This window comes from Anastrepha ludens, chromosome 3 (genome assembly GCF_028408465.1).
Source record: "Anastrepha ludens isolate Willacy chromosome 3, idAnaLude1.1, whole genome shotgun sequence".
Classification (NCBI taxonomy): domain Eukaryota; kingdom Metazoa; phylum Arthropoda; class Insecta; order Diptera; family Tephritidae; genus Anastrepha; species Anastrepha ludens.
Window position 1 is genome coordinate 1,690,607 of NC_071499.1, and position 14,659 is coordinate 1,705,265.

Sequence of the window (14,659 nt, forward strand, 5' to 3'; positions counted from 1 at the left end):
TTATTTATTTATTAAAGTGAAACCCACAACCATAGGTTTTTTTTTACGATGATTGACCTTAGTCTCCGAGATAAAGGAACTAAAAATAAAATTAAAATTATAGTTAGTAGGAAAGAAGTTAAAGAAAGTAGAAAAATATAAAAATAGTATCAGTAGTAGTAGATTTTAATTGGGATTAATTGATTGAATCAGTAATCATTTCAGTGCATTTAGTTAGCAAGGTAACGAAACAATTTATGTGAGTTTATTCCAAAAATATTTATCTTTAATCCTCAAACAATTCGATTATTGAAGCCAATTTTTTTTGTTCCTAATAAAACTATTTTCTCTTCGTTTTTCTAGAAGACGATTGGCAGATAAACTCCAAGTCCTGGTATAACCTTGGCTAATTGTTTTAGGTGCTATTCAGTACTGTGGGAAGACTATTCGAAGGTACCCAGATATAATTATTGATTTTATTCATAGGAAATTTGCTCTTATTAGGCTACGCTGTTTTGAATAAATCGAGCGGTTAGAAATGGAATACTTATGGATACATGCCTATTGTCTCAAGAAGGCTCCGGAAATCATTCGCGAAGGTTTAAAGATTAAAGCTAAAAGGAGTTCCAGATAATACTTACAGAAAAGAAAAAGGTCTTCGAAAGATTAAACACCTACCTTCAATCGAATGTGGCCCTGATTGCTTGTACTAACACCCCCATGTGAACTTAAGTTTTTAGTCCTATTTGAACAGGTAGACATTTGTTATTTGTTTTTAACTAAATTTGACGCATTTAAGTCACAGTAAAAGACTGAGCACTGTCTGAAGCACTTAGCATACGTGCTGCCTTTGAACAAACGTTGTGACAAGGAGTCGGGCATAGAGCAATTAGGTTTGCGGTGAAACGAGAAAGCAGCAGACACAAGAGGCGCATAAACTAGGAAAAACATTTGCCATCTAATGGAGCGAGGCACTCCGATGACGTGGACACAACCACAATAGCCCGCTGGTACGGCTGGCCACATTACACGAAGGTGGAAAAAATTAAATTACTGGACTCTAACGGAGAAATAACTTCATTGACCATAGATACTAACGACTGCTAGAAGAGCAATTTATGGCGACAAGACAGCACGCGGCTTTAAGAAGCGATACTCCAAAAATAAAGGTGGGCAGCAGACATAGCAAATACAATAGGAGGCATTGCTGCACACACTTTTGGCGTATATCTACGTGCACTAAAAAACCTAGAAGCCACTCGTTATACAAGCCGCCAAGCTATGAACTGGAAAACACGAGCACTTAAAAATATTTTTGTTTTACCAGGATTAATGGTGACCACTTACAACAGGGGTATTCAACCTGCATTCAACGGTTTTCAATGAATGACCATAATGTAATTATATTTTATTTATTTTGCATTGTTTTTGTGCTACCTCATTCATAAAATTAGGCATTTTACGTTAATTGGTCAACTCCATAAAGAAGGAGATAAACAACGAAAGCGAAAATTGAAATTTAAGGCCTCCGCAAAAGGCCACACAAATGTCGCAATAATTCAAAGCAAGCAAAAGAATAAAAAAACGCATAGCGAAAAACGCACAATTTTATTATAATTTATGCGTCTTTTATTTGTGTTATAGTGGTAGCTGGCTTTGGACCTTCGCACCGCATCGTTGGCGCTGGAAAAAAATTGGACCGCTTTCATAAGTTTTCAACTGCTGCCAAATTAGTTGCAATTTCCTGTTTTAGACAGTCTTCTAATGCAAAATTTTACTGTTGCTGTACGAGTTGTTGTTCGACAAGGCAAACTTTTGACAAGAAACTTCTTTGGCTTTTAACTCGAAAACTCAAAGTGGATCTCATACCAGGCTGCAAGCATTTTAAGTTGTTTTTGTGCCTTAAATGCTTTCTCCATGTCACTGTTATTGTTGCATGAATCGGAGTTGTTTTTGTTGGCATTGTAGCAGTTAGTCATCTTCCTCGTATGTTCTCATCCAGTGAAAAGCTCCGTAAGCTGGGCCATAAACTGTCATTGTCCTTCCTGGATGCCGTAACCCACAGTCCCACAGTCGTCTCGACGTAAGTGGATGAACTACGCATGTGTTTGTGTGTTTACGTGCATATGTGTTTGTATGTGTCTTCAAAAAGTAGCTCCGTTCAGGCGTTTATACCTAACTAGTTGCCAAACTAGCGAGCAGACAGACACGCTGCCGCCCATTCGTTTTGCAGCGCAAATATTTCGAAATTTATGACAAAAATGCTTGTAAAACATATTTTTTGAACTAGAAATATGTTGCAAATGCAGTGAGAAGGGCAAAGGGCAAAACAATCACCGCATGTAGACTGTGCCAGTGGCTGTTCAAGCAACAACAAATGGCTGGCGGCAACGACAAGCACAACACGTTGACAACCTTGCGAATTGTGCCGCAAGCGCATTCACACACACACACACACACACACACTACAATGTGCATATGCAATGAAGGGAAGGCAAAGACATCGACAAGAAACGGAATATTCATGTCAACAAAATATTTTCGCCTCAGACAGGTTTTTGTAGATCTTTGTAACAGAAGAGAGGTTTTTCGCAATTTCTTTTTTCATGTAAGTAAATAGCAGGTTGCATGCCACATACATGCATACATTCCATATTCGATAATAATATTTATTGTTTTGTAGTGCAGTTTAGGAATTTGGTCCAGTTTTCTGAAGAGAAAAAGGAAAAAACTATTTTTGTTTCTAGCACAAAATATTAAATCAGCATAACAATTCAAAAACTAATTATAATTTCCAAAGAAAAGAATGCTAGAAAATACAATAAATGTTTAATAAATTATAATTATTTGCCATCACCAAACGGCAAATGGTTTTCACGAGAAGCTTTTTCATGGCCAAAATACACCCGAGGGCTTGGCATTACATACGAAAGCCGTTTTTAGATCCACAGTCCATATATTTAACCCACTTAGGCCTCCAACGCCTCTTGCACGCGATCTTATAAAAGAAGCAGATAAGGCCACTTATCAATCACTTAGTGACTAGAAAATTCATATATGGATGAGTGCCTTTGAATTTCGCAAGCTCTGTAATGAGAGAAAGGGGTGAGCGGGGGCCTGCAGCCCAAGAACTATTTATGACAAAGGAAACTTATGAAAGAAACTTGAAAGTGTATAAAGACTTGTCGTCATCAGTTAATAATAAAATAGATAAATAGTTGGCGCGTAACCTTCAGTTAGGTATGTGACCAAGCTTCTCCTACACAAATGGGGGGACCTACAAGCCAACTCAGAACGGCAGATGTTTTTAGGAGGAGGTGTTTTATGGCATAAATACACTCGGATGATTGCCATTGCCTGCCAGGGCCGACCGCTATTAGAAAAAACTGTTTCTATTATTTGATGCTCCCGCACGGAGGTTCGAACCTACGCCCTTCCGAAGGGTAGCTATGCACCAACCCACTCATCTACGCGGCCGTCATCAATTAGTACAGTAGAAAGATGTTGATGGTTTGGGAAAATATATAAGATGGCGTATTGCAAAATCGTCGAGTGACTGAAAGAGGTAGAAGCCCTAGGCATTTCACTGGGAAGTGTAAGCAATATTTGACTGAAGTATTGGACTTCAGAAAGATGTGGGCCCAATGGGTGCCGCATTCGCTAACAATGGAACAAAACACGTTCGAATGCGACTTTCTCAACAGCAATTACTACTGTGGGCAAAAAGTAAGGTGAATTTATTTGTCAAAGTTCGCGGGATTAAAATTTCGCTCTAGTTATTTTATTCAAGAGTTGGCAGCACTGTTAATAACATCTGGGCCAACTTTCATGTGAATGTCATTATCAGTCTATTTTTCGATTTTTACAATGTCTGATTTGATTGAGCTGAGAAGTGCCATCAAATTTTGTTTGCGGAATGAAATTTCGGCTGCGGAAACGTTTAGCATGCAGAAGGCATTTGGTGATTCGATCATGTCGCAGAAAAATGCTTATAAGTGGTACAAAGACTTCAAAGAGGGTCGAGAACGTGTTGATGACTTGGAGCGCTCCGGGCGACCGTCGACGTCAACAGATGACCAACACGTCAATAAAGTGAAGGAGTTAGTGCTCAAAAATCGTCGGTTGACTGTTAAAGACCTTACTGATATGCTCGGAATATCAGAAGGATCTGTGAAGACCATTTTGAAAGACCATTTGGGCCTACGAAAAGTCAAATCTCGTTTGGTACCGAAAACTCTCAATTACTTGGAAAAAAGTCGTCGCGTTGATGTGTGTGAAACAATTCTTTCAGACTATCAGGACAAGCTCAAATGCATCATTACGGGAGATGAGACTTGGATTTATGCTTACGACCCTGAAACAACCGACCAATCAAGCGAATATCGTGCTAAAGGCGAGGCCAGACCGAAAAGAGCACGTCAAAGTCGTTCAAAAATAAAGGTCATGATGACAGCTTTTTTCGATTTTCGTGGTGTGGTGCACTATGAATTCCTTCCACCTGGCCAAACTGTTAATAAGGAATATTATGTGAGCGTTATGCTTCGTTTACGTGAAGCAATTCGCCTAAAAAGACCAGAATTATGGGCCAACAACTCTTAGTTTTTGCATCACGATAATGCACCGTCTCACACTGCACTCGTTCTTCGTGACCATTTCGCCAAAAATTCCACGCATATCGTTCCGCAACCACCGTATTCGCCTGATTTGGCTCCGTGTGACTTCTAGCTATTCCCAAAATTCAAGAGACCACTCTGGGGAACGCCTTTCGAGTCGATTGAGGAGATAAAAGCTGAATCAAAGAAGGTGCTGATGGCTATACCGGAAATGGACTATTTGGCATGTTTCGGGGATTGGAAAAGTCGTTGGCATAAGTGTATTTCATCGAGAGGGGATTGTTTTCGATAGGGGGTGAAATTGATTTACAAGAATAAATAAAGATTTTTCATTTTGCAACCAAATTCAGCTTACTTTTTGCCCACAGTAGTACAACATTTTCGAACAGGTAAAATGGATTTTGTGCATAGATTCATCACTAGAGATGAGACTTGGGCATATTGCCATGTTCGTAAATCAAAACAAGATGATAAAGAGTGCTGGGAACCTGGCTGCTCCGAAACGAATTCGAGTCCAGAAATCTTCCAAGGAAGTGTTTTGGTATGTGAAAGGAATTTTGTTTATGGATGATTTGCAAACTATATTAGTAAAACAATTAATTTTGAATATTATTCCAATCTTTTAGTAACCAGCTGAAGGAGAAAATTCGTGAAAAAGACCCAGTTCGCAAAGGAAAAAAATCGTTTCATCAGGATAATGCACTGTGTCACAGGAGCATTTTGACATGGCTAAAATCCATGAATTAAGGCATACTTAAAAAAATTCATATAGGTATGGAAAACGCTTTTCATCAAATGATGAGGTTATAACAGAAATAGAAGTGTATTTTGCAGCCCTTCTATATTCTCGCTTCAGGAAAGGAATTCATAAATTAGAATCTCGTTGGCACCGCATAACTTGAACAATCTAGAACGTCAATACAATAAACACTGTTGCTTTTTTCCATTTTTCCTCTTTAATGCTTAACTATAAAAAAGAAACGACGGTTAATCAGAACTGATGGCTTCGTGATGTCACGGATAGCCGATGATACGTTAATAAAGTGAAAGTAATTTAATGGCCCCCTTACTCTCTAACGTCCTGTCTACCAAACTCTGTTTGGAGGCAGAAATTCCAGACATTTAGAGAAACTGGCTTTAGAAGATCTTAAAAATTGGCCTTAACAGGAACATGGTTTGTCGGAAGAGGGTGAGAATTAGTTAACTGGCCATTGGAGTATTCAAAACCAGTTTTAATTTTATGTGGACTGTAAAATCATCAAACGAGTTGGGCCTAACTAGAGCAAATCCAGGGTAAAAAAAATATATTATATATATAAAGGAGCTCCCGCACCATAGTCAATGCTTGAATAGTGACTACCAACTGTCTATAAGGAATTTTTTATATACTTTATTAACGTATAACTACAATAAATAACAAAAGAAAGAAATTAGTGAATAACTTCTATGTAAGATCGAGTTTCCAGAGTTTCAGAGGAAGTTTCTAATTACAATTTTCCTGCTAATTGGGTGCCGGCCTGGTTAGTTGGCTCCATTTTAACCAACAAAACACAGATCCTCTTAAACACAAAATTCATAATGTGCAATGTGGAAAAGGAGGTGATAAATTTGTAGAGCAATGGTTCACAGCAATAAGAGAACTATAGTCAACTGCTCAGGTCAGCTGTCCTTTTTTGGGCTGTGAAGTTTAAGAACCGCTAATTTATTCTTTCCTTTGTAGTTGTCACTCCTTAGTTTTGGTTAGATAGTCTAAAGCTCAGCCTGTTAGCATAGGTGCAGTGCACCAAAAGGAGCTTCGAAGCTGAGACGCACCTCCATTCTAATGATATTTAAATTTAAAGCTCATATGCATAAGGGGTCATCTACTTCAACTAAAAAGGCGCAAATTGCAAACGAGATACTCAGAATTTAACCACTGCATATGCAAAGCACTATACCCCCGTTAATATATTCACCCCAGTTGAATTGGTGGCAGTAAGAATTCTTACTTTCACTCCGAAATCAAATCGAAAAAACGCCCACCACTTAAGAGACGTCAACTACCGGCAGCCAAACACACCCAAGGCATCGCACTCGCGACTGAAGTCTGAGCAACCATCCATCTGGGCAATGAGCCAACTTTGACCTGCCTATAGCGAATTGAGTCGAATTTAGTGAATTTCAATTCTGTTTGCTTATTTCGTCGTTTTTTATGCGATTATGATTAAATATCCTGCAGCAATTTTATGATTTATGACTTTGAACGCAACATTTTGAATATGGCAAATAGCGAATGGCAAATAGCAAATGGCAAATATGGCAAAAAAAGGCAAAGAAGGCAAATGCTCAGCGGCTGGAGGAGAGCAGCTCCTGGCACTACTCTTCAAAGTAATGTACAGAATAAGTTATTCGTGTGAACCTGTGTGTGTGTGAGTGTGTTATAGTAATAATGGCTCAAACGATAGAAACTGATCTCCGGCGTAGTCATTGTCGTCTTTGGCATTTGCCGAGCGTCCGTGCGCCGTCGATTGGTGTCCGCGTCGTTCATCATCTTCCCGGTCGGTTGTGCATAACACTCTGGTGTTGGCATATTGGCAATGCCAATGGCTCGGCTGATGGCGCGGCTGGTTGCACTTCTTCTGAATAACTGCGGACAAACTAAGACAGCGAAGAGTTGTTCGCCCGCATAATTCGCATTATTATTGGATTTGTGCAGTCAAACTTTTGTTCTTGAACTTCCTAATAGTTGTCGGATTCTTGTTTTTGATTTTTTTGTTTTGGTTTTTTGTGTTTTGCTTCCGAGCACTCACTGCGGACTGCGGACTGCGGACTGAGGACTGCTGACTACTGACTTCTATCTTCTGGCTTCTGGCTGCTTGTTTTTTCTGCTGTTCGACTATTTTGACTGCATCGCGAAACTGATTCATTGAGTTTTGAACTATTCACAGTGCTGCGCCAATATAAAATCATTACTGATGTGTCCTGGGTAAGTTCGGTTGCCCGCTTCTCTCTGCACTGGCTTCATCTGAAGTGTTTTTGTGGCTGTGGAATATTTTTCCTTTATGCAGAAATTGACGGGAGCCGTTGAAAGTCATTTTCACTTGAATCGATTTGTGTGCCACCGTGTTTGGGAAGATTCGAAGTACTACTACATAAACATATTAATTCTCTTACTCCTCTCACCCTCCACCAGGTGCAAATACACTTTCGCTTTGAAGTCGCTCGGCTCGGTTTTTGTGTTGCTTTGGATCAAACAGAAATGGCGTTGACTTTGTTTTTGCCTTTCATTCTATATTTGCCACTTTTCAATTTTAATTTTATTAATGCCAATTTCACTGAATTGTGACTTGTGATCATTTTTTATCGGCTGCGCACCCATAAACGAACCCATTATTTAGTGCTATTTCATATTGGTAATTGCCTGGCTTGGAAAATTGAAATTAACTGAATTATGATTCACGGATTTAGTTACGCGCGAGGTCACGCGTTTGTGCGACAGTTGAAACAGTTGAATCAGTGGCGAGTGAATGCAGACGGCACCAACAGCGCTGGATAAGTGGCATGGCTGATTGGGCGTTTCACTTTGCTTTGCTCATTGTATGAGTTTTGATTGATTTTGTTGGAAACACGAAAGCGCGCTCTCAATTTACTACTCCACTACCTGCATGCGTTTTTAAGTTGAATGATTTATGATAAAAGCCGAATAGGAAAGTGAAAGTCCATGAGTTAAGCGCGAAGGGGTGGCTGCATTGAACAAAAAACAAAAAAATGTTTTGCATGAAACCAAAAAAGGCAGCATAGGGCTTCCATTGTTGCACACTTCATGACAGAAGAAAAAATATACGAAATTTAATTAGAAGCAAATTAGAAGTGCCTTTATGATAAGCGCAAGGGTAAGTTGTACAAAAAAGTTAGGCAACAAATTTATTTTTTATTTTGAAGACATTTTTATAGAACTATTGTACTTTGGTATACAGCGTTACCGAAAAGTCGAATTAAATAGTTATATTCTCCGAATAATTTGAATAAGTCCAGATATTCGATTTTAGATATTATTTTAAAAAATACGTTTTTTTTCGTCCGTTCGTTTGAACGTCCACTTTAGAGTCCAATTTTATCCATTTTTAGACAAATTGCTGATGAGCTTGGCAAGAAAGATTCGGCTGAATTGCTTTCAGAGGTCACCCACCCGGTCATCAGCATCCACCTGATAGTTGTTAAAGAGAAATTTCACAACTTATTTCTCAGAAAAGCGCAGTGTGCTATTCCGAACCCCCTTTGCCCCAATACAATAGACGTAGGACACAGAAAGTCATAGTGAGCCCACGCTTTTCAATTTCCAAATTTATAGTTGTGCTTACCGGTCATTGGACGATCGGCACACAGGCAGAAAAGGAAGGTTTAGCATTTAAGCCGCAGTGCAGAAGCTGTAGCGACTTTTCAAAGAAGGAGTCTTTTGAGCATTTTCTCTGGAAATGTCCGGGCTAGAGCATTAAAAACTTTGAGCGCTCCTTTCTTCGACAGCCTGGGGCAGTACTCCAACCTAAATTCCATCAACCTTTTCCATTACACCAACAGCTCTGATTGGCTTTAGATATCTGCCCGTTGGAGGCCTCATAATGGTATCAAATCCCCGCTTGAGTGCTACTGAAGGAGTGCCTGTCAGGTACTAACAACCATTTTACCTACCTACCTAAATAAAGGGTGTGTGCAGGAATAACACTCATCAATAAAATTCTAACACTGACAGTTAAAAACGACTGCGACCGATTTTTCACAAAGTATCGAGTTTATTTCTCTATGAAAAAGCTGCGCATAAAACACGTTTGACGTTCGCAATCGACTTAAAGCTATAAGCCCCTTCATTTGTAGAACAATATCAAGACGCACGCCACAAATAAGAGGAAGAGCTCAGCCAAACACCTAGCAGAAGTGAACGCGCCAATTATTTATTTATTTTTTTCTGCTTCACATCATTCAAATTTCAAATCATGGCTCAAATTTTATTATTCACTTTTCACTTTTTCATTAACACATACAATTTAGTTAAATACAGCAAAAAATCGGACGATTGAATTAACATTAAAACAAAGTAGACGTACAGCAAAAGCAAAAATAATTTTTTGAAATAATTTTTAAAACCAAACATCTCAAATCCGGTAAAGTTTTGGACTTCAAGTCATGTAACCAAAAAAAATTATGAGCTTAAGCATCCAGTACTACTTTCCCGGCAACCTTCTATAATTACATATATTTTTAATTCTTATTCTTTATTCGCTGTTAGTATCCGAATGCAAGCTTTTGTACAATTTATATCTAAAATATTTTTAGCTTGGTTTTTTCTGTCTTTTGTTTTAATACAAATTTTGAAATTATCAGTAAAGCCAAGAAGCTAAACTCTATTCGAAAACATCAACAGTGGAGTCCAACTATGTTTATGTACGCGTTAATGCCACACTGATTATATTTCAAAAAATTAATTAATAAAATATAAAAGAAATTTTATTATTACTATTATTTATTAGAATAATATAAAATATTACACTAACTTAAAAACAAAAAAAAAAGCACACTAGCTGATTGAGAAATTTTACTGCTAACTACAGAAGGCATCTTTCAGCCTGCAATTGGTATGTTTGTAAAAACAAATAAACACAGCATTGAATTATTTTATACATACTTTATATATTGTATATATTTCTCATTCGCTGCAAAAATGCTTAGTCCAAAACACCAAACGGTTTCAAAGTTTCTTACTTTCTTTTACTTAAGCTTCCAATAGGGCGTATAACACGATCATCAAACCCATTTTGACTTATAGAGCTTTCATGTGGCAGGGGGCGGTTCAGACAGAATCCTACCTTAAGAATCTTATAAAAGTGCAATGTCCACCTTGTTAGGAATAGCAGGTGCGCTCCTATCGACGCCTTAGGTGGCGCTAGAAGTGGCCCCACATATGCCAACGAATAGTAAAAGGGATAGGATTAAAGTAGCGGGCATTGCTCAAAGTAAAACACGCACGGCTCGCATCAGCTCTACTATCTGTGGAACAGTTTCAAGATGCATCGAAAACAGTCCATCTGGTTCCCAAGATAGATGTGAACAAAGACTTTAAAATACAAATACCTAACAGGAAGGATTGATGACATATCAGATGACAGTGGTCACCTTATTTATACTGACGGCTCAACGATTAACAAAGGCACTAGATCGGAAGTGTACACGGAACAATTAACCTAAAATTGCTCCTATGAACTTACCTCCAGCAAACCTCACCATTTTTATTGATAGTCAAGCAGCGATCAAGGCACTGGTCTCAGCGCACATCAATACAAGATGTGTTAAAGAATGCAGGAGGTCGCTGTCGCTTTTCCAAAAGCTCAACTCCACACTTTGTTGGACCCTCGGCCACTCTGGACCGGAGGGAAATGAAAAAGCGGATGAATGCGCAAGAAAAGGCTCTGAACTTGACATTGGGCGAGTGGTAGAGGATATAAGCATTCCTCTAAACCAACTATACACTGCGATTGACTTGAGCGTAGTCGCGTACTAACTGCAGGGTCTTCAAAGCGCTCTGGCCAAAACTGAACCTTGAAAAGACCAAAGGTCTGTATTCAACGGTTCAACTACCAGCATCCTCACAGGTTTTATAACGGGTCACTTCACTATTGCCACCAGAGAGCTTTTAGAACTGTTGTAGCTCAAAATGACTTCTGCAGGAGTTGTTGAGATTAAGAAGGAATTGAGTCGGTACAACACCTCCTCTGTGAATGTGCTGCACTTCAATGAAGCCGTACAAATATCTGGGCGGTTATTTCTTTGAAGACCTGGGAAATTTGTAAAATGTCTCACAGGAGGCACTAGTTATCTAGATACTAGTTTCCTTCTTAAAATGATGCGAGTGGTTAACCAACTTAGTTAGGGAATGGAAAACGAGTTTGTGGTCATTTTAGCACAATTATCAAAAATTTGATTTTTTTTGTTGTAGCACTCGTGCAGAAAACGAATCATTAAAAATATTCAGTTACAATACATTTTTAAAAAGATGCCACTATTTTTTTGGCAAACTGTTTTTATAAGACAGATTTTTTTTCTTTATTAAACTTCCCCTTTCTCTGCTTAGTGTACCCACACCACATAGCGTTTAAGCTCGTTGACATATATATCTTACTACACTGGTAGCCGCCCTTCTGCTTCCTCAAGTAAGAGACACAACTAATATAAAATAGTCATAAAATTGAGCCATCATGCGTGCACGCTCCTCGCCACATACCAAAATACGTGTTTTCTTCAGCTAAGTTCTGCGTGTTCATTCTGCAATCCGCTTTCGTTTAGTGTCCTTAAAGCAATTTCGTTCAATTTAATCAAAGACCTTGAAAACTTTTCGTATCAACTCAAATGGTGGATACAAACTCAATGCCCATCCCCCCAGCCAGCCGGCAGTGTTAAAGACCAAATGCATTGCCACAAAACCAGATCTAACTCCACTTGCATTCCCCGCAATTCACCCCGCAATGCAAACAGCGTTGCCACTGCCTGCCATAGAACTTAAACGTGGTCCTTAAAAATAATGCAGTTGGTGGAATCGCTGATGTTGTGAAGCTGCCACTAACACTGCTACTCTGCTGCTGTGGTATCGCGTGAACTCAAACGAGCAATGTGTGATATTAAACACCAAAATTTCGATGTCAAAAACACGTAGCATCATTAGAAACAGCCATTTCCAGCTCCCAGCCTCACATTCTCCAGCACTCCATTGCCTCTCCGTTTCCCGGAGTAACCATGTCGCCGCTGTAAACGTGCAATTACACTTTCACTAAGCGAGCGACGTAAGAAGTCAAATGGCAAAAGAGACAGACGAGTGATGGAGCCAAGCAGCGCACGTATCGCGTATAGCGCCTAAGTCGGACGAACGGTGTCACTATGTGGCGGACGCTTATGAAGCGAGACAAACGGAAGGATAGTTAGACTTCTGATGAGAATTCAAAGTCGGGCAATCTCGGCTATGAAAGCTCCACAGATCCGACGAGTGCTTGAGCGCGCGTCACTGCACATATGAATTGCCAACTAATGGGGAAAGTGCCAACTAACCGCCAACGAACACACCAGTCAGACAGACAAACAGATAGTCAATATGCGCACTCATACACACAAACCAAAAACATAGTTAAGAGTGGAAAAGTTGCAATGGCAACACTAACAACTAAATTTGGTATGAATAGTACAACAAATTGGAATAATAAGTGAATTCATGTTGAATGCGTACATACGAAATTGGGTTTGCGCTCACTAGTCACACCCGCCGTCCCCTGCCTCTGTTCGCGCAACACAGCGTAAGCTTCACGCGACGCTGTTGAATGTTCCCTTTGATTTTCCTTTTGATATGCTGAGACTGGCTTCTTCTCTTTTTATTTTCTTCTACTTTCGCTTCATGGAATATTTGTCAGTTTTCGCGTTGTAATGAATTCTGTCTGCGTATCAAACCAGCTGACGTGCTGGGATTTTTTCACATAATTTTTTATAAGTTAATTTTCAGCTAAGGACGCGTTTTTCCATACACAGCTCCTCCCTGTCCACATTTTGCCCACCCTGTTTTCATCTCTGCGCTGATGTATCTTTGAGCAGTTAAAGTGAGTGCAAGGATCTTCCGGCGCTCATACCTACGCACATCGACGTATTCGCATTCGTATGTGTGTGTATGTGTATGAATGTATGCGTATATCGCACTTACTTGAAACGGAGAAAGCATCAGTTGGCAGCGTCAACGTCAACGTCAGCGTAAGTCGCAGTCATTTGACTTGACTGAAGATGAGATACTTCTCTTGAATAAAGCAAAAGAAAAGTTTTCGAACAGCAAACTGAGCTGCACAGAAGTTTCGGACGAGAGTTGGCACATAATTTTATTTGGTTTTCGCTTCACTTTTACTTGTAAATCATTTCACTCATTCATTCATATCCTTATTTGTTCTTTGCATATTTTCCCCTATTCCTTTTTCTCTGGCTATTAGCTGCCAAGGCGCAATATGTTTTTGTGAACGGTTCAGGCATTGCTGATTCTGATTCGCAGTCGTCTTTGCTGCTCAAATAATTTGTAATCAGATTTGTTACACACTTAGCATAAATAAATAAATGCAATTCTTTCAGAAATTCAGCGCGAGAATAGTAAAATCAGTAGCGAATAAAGACGACGCAAAGTAGAAGTACCAGATTGCCTATTGTGAGGGACGTTGGAAATAATAGAGAGACCAATTTTTCACAGTAAGGCTGCAGAAACTTTTTAAAGCTCCACGAGGTGAACAACTAAATGCGTATTAGTGGCCTAGTTTGGAATTGAAGAGAGCAGTGATTTCATAAATGAGACAAACTTCTTACTACTAATATCTTCTTCTGTGGGTAAATGAAGTTTTCAATTCAATTAATTAATTACCTTCTGAGGGAATGCAAATATAAATGTTTGCGGTATATTTGGTGTGTACTTTTAGTTACACATCATCGTCATCATTTAACGTTACAACCCAGGGTGGACTTGGTCTTCTACGATATTCTCCAGGCCTCTTTGTCTCTTGCTAGATATTTCCAGTTGCTTACTTCAAGCGCTCGTAAGTCTGGCATTAGACGCCAACGTCTGCGACCTTTACTTCTCGTTATCATAGGCTTGCGCTGCATTATTAATTTTTGAGTACGCGCGCCTTCCATTCCTAGAACATGTCCACCCACCTTAGTCTCGCGCTTTGATGGATTTGAAAATGTCCTCGCCATGCATAAGTTGGAGTAACTATTTGTTAGTTCGTATTATGCAATCACCTCTTTCGTTTAGCCCGGAGCCGTAAATCCTTCTAAGTATCTTTCCCTCAAAGACACTGCTTCTTCTTCTGGTGATATCATGGACCACACTTTCGATCCATATGTAGCAATGGGTCTCTCTATTGTGTTTTATATACTTAGTTTGCAATTCCTAGGTAGTATCTTCGATTTAAATAGGTGCATGTGGCCAAAGTATGTTTTATTTCCAGCAATTTTTTGGGCCTGACTGCACTCTCTGGCGCGATTGTCGTTTATGATTAAGACGCCCAAATACTTGAATTTCT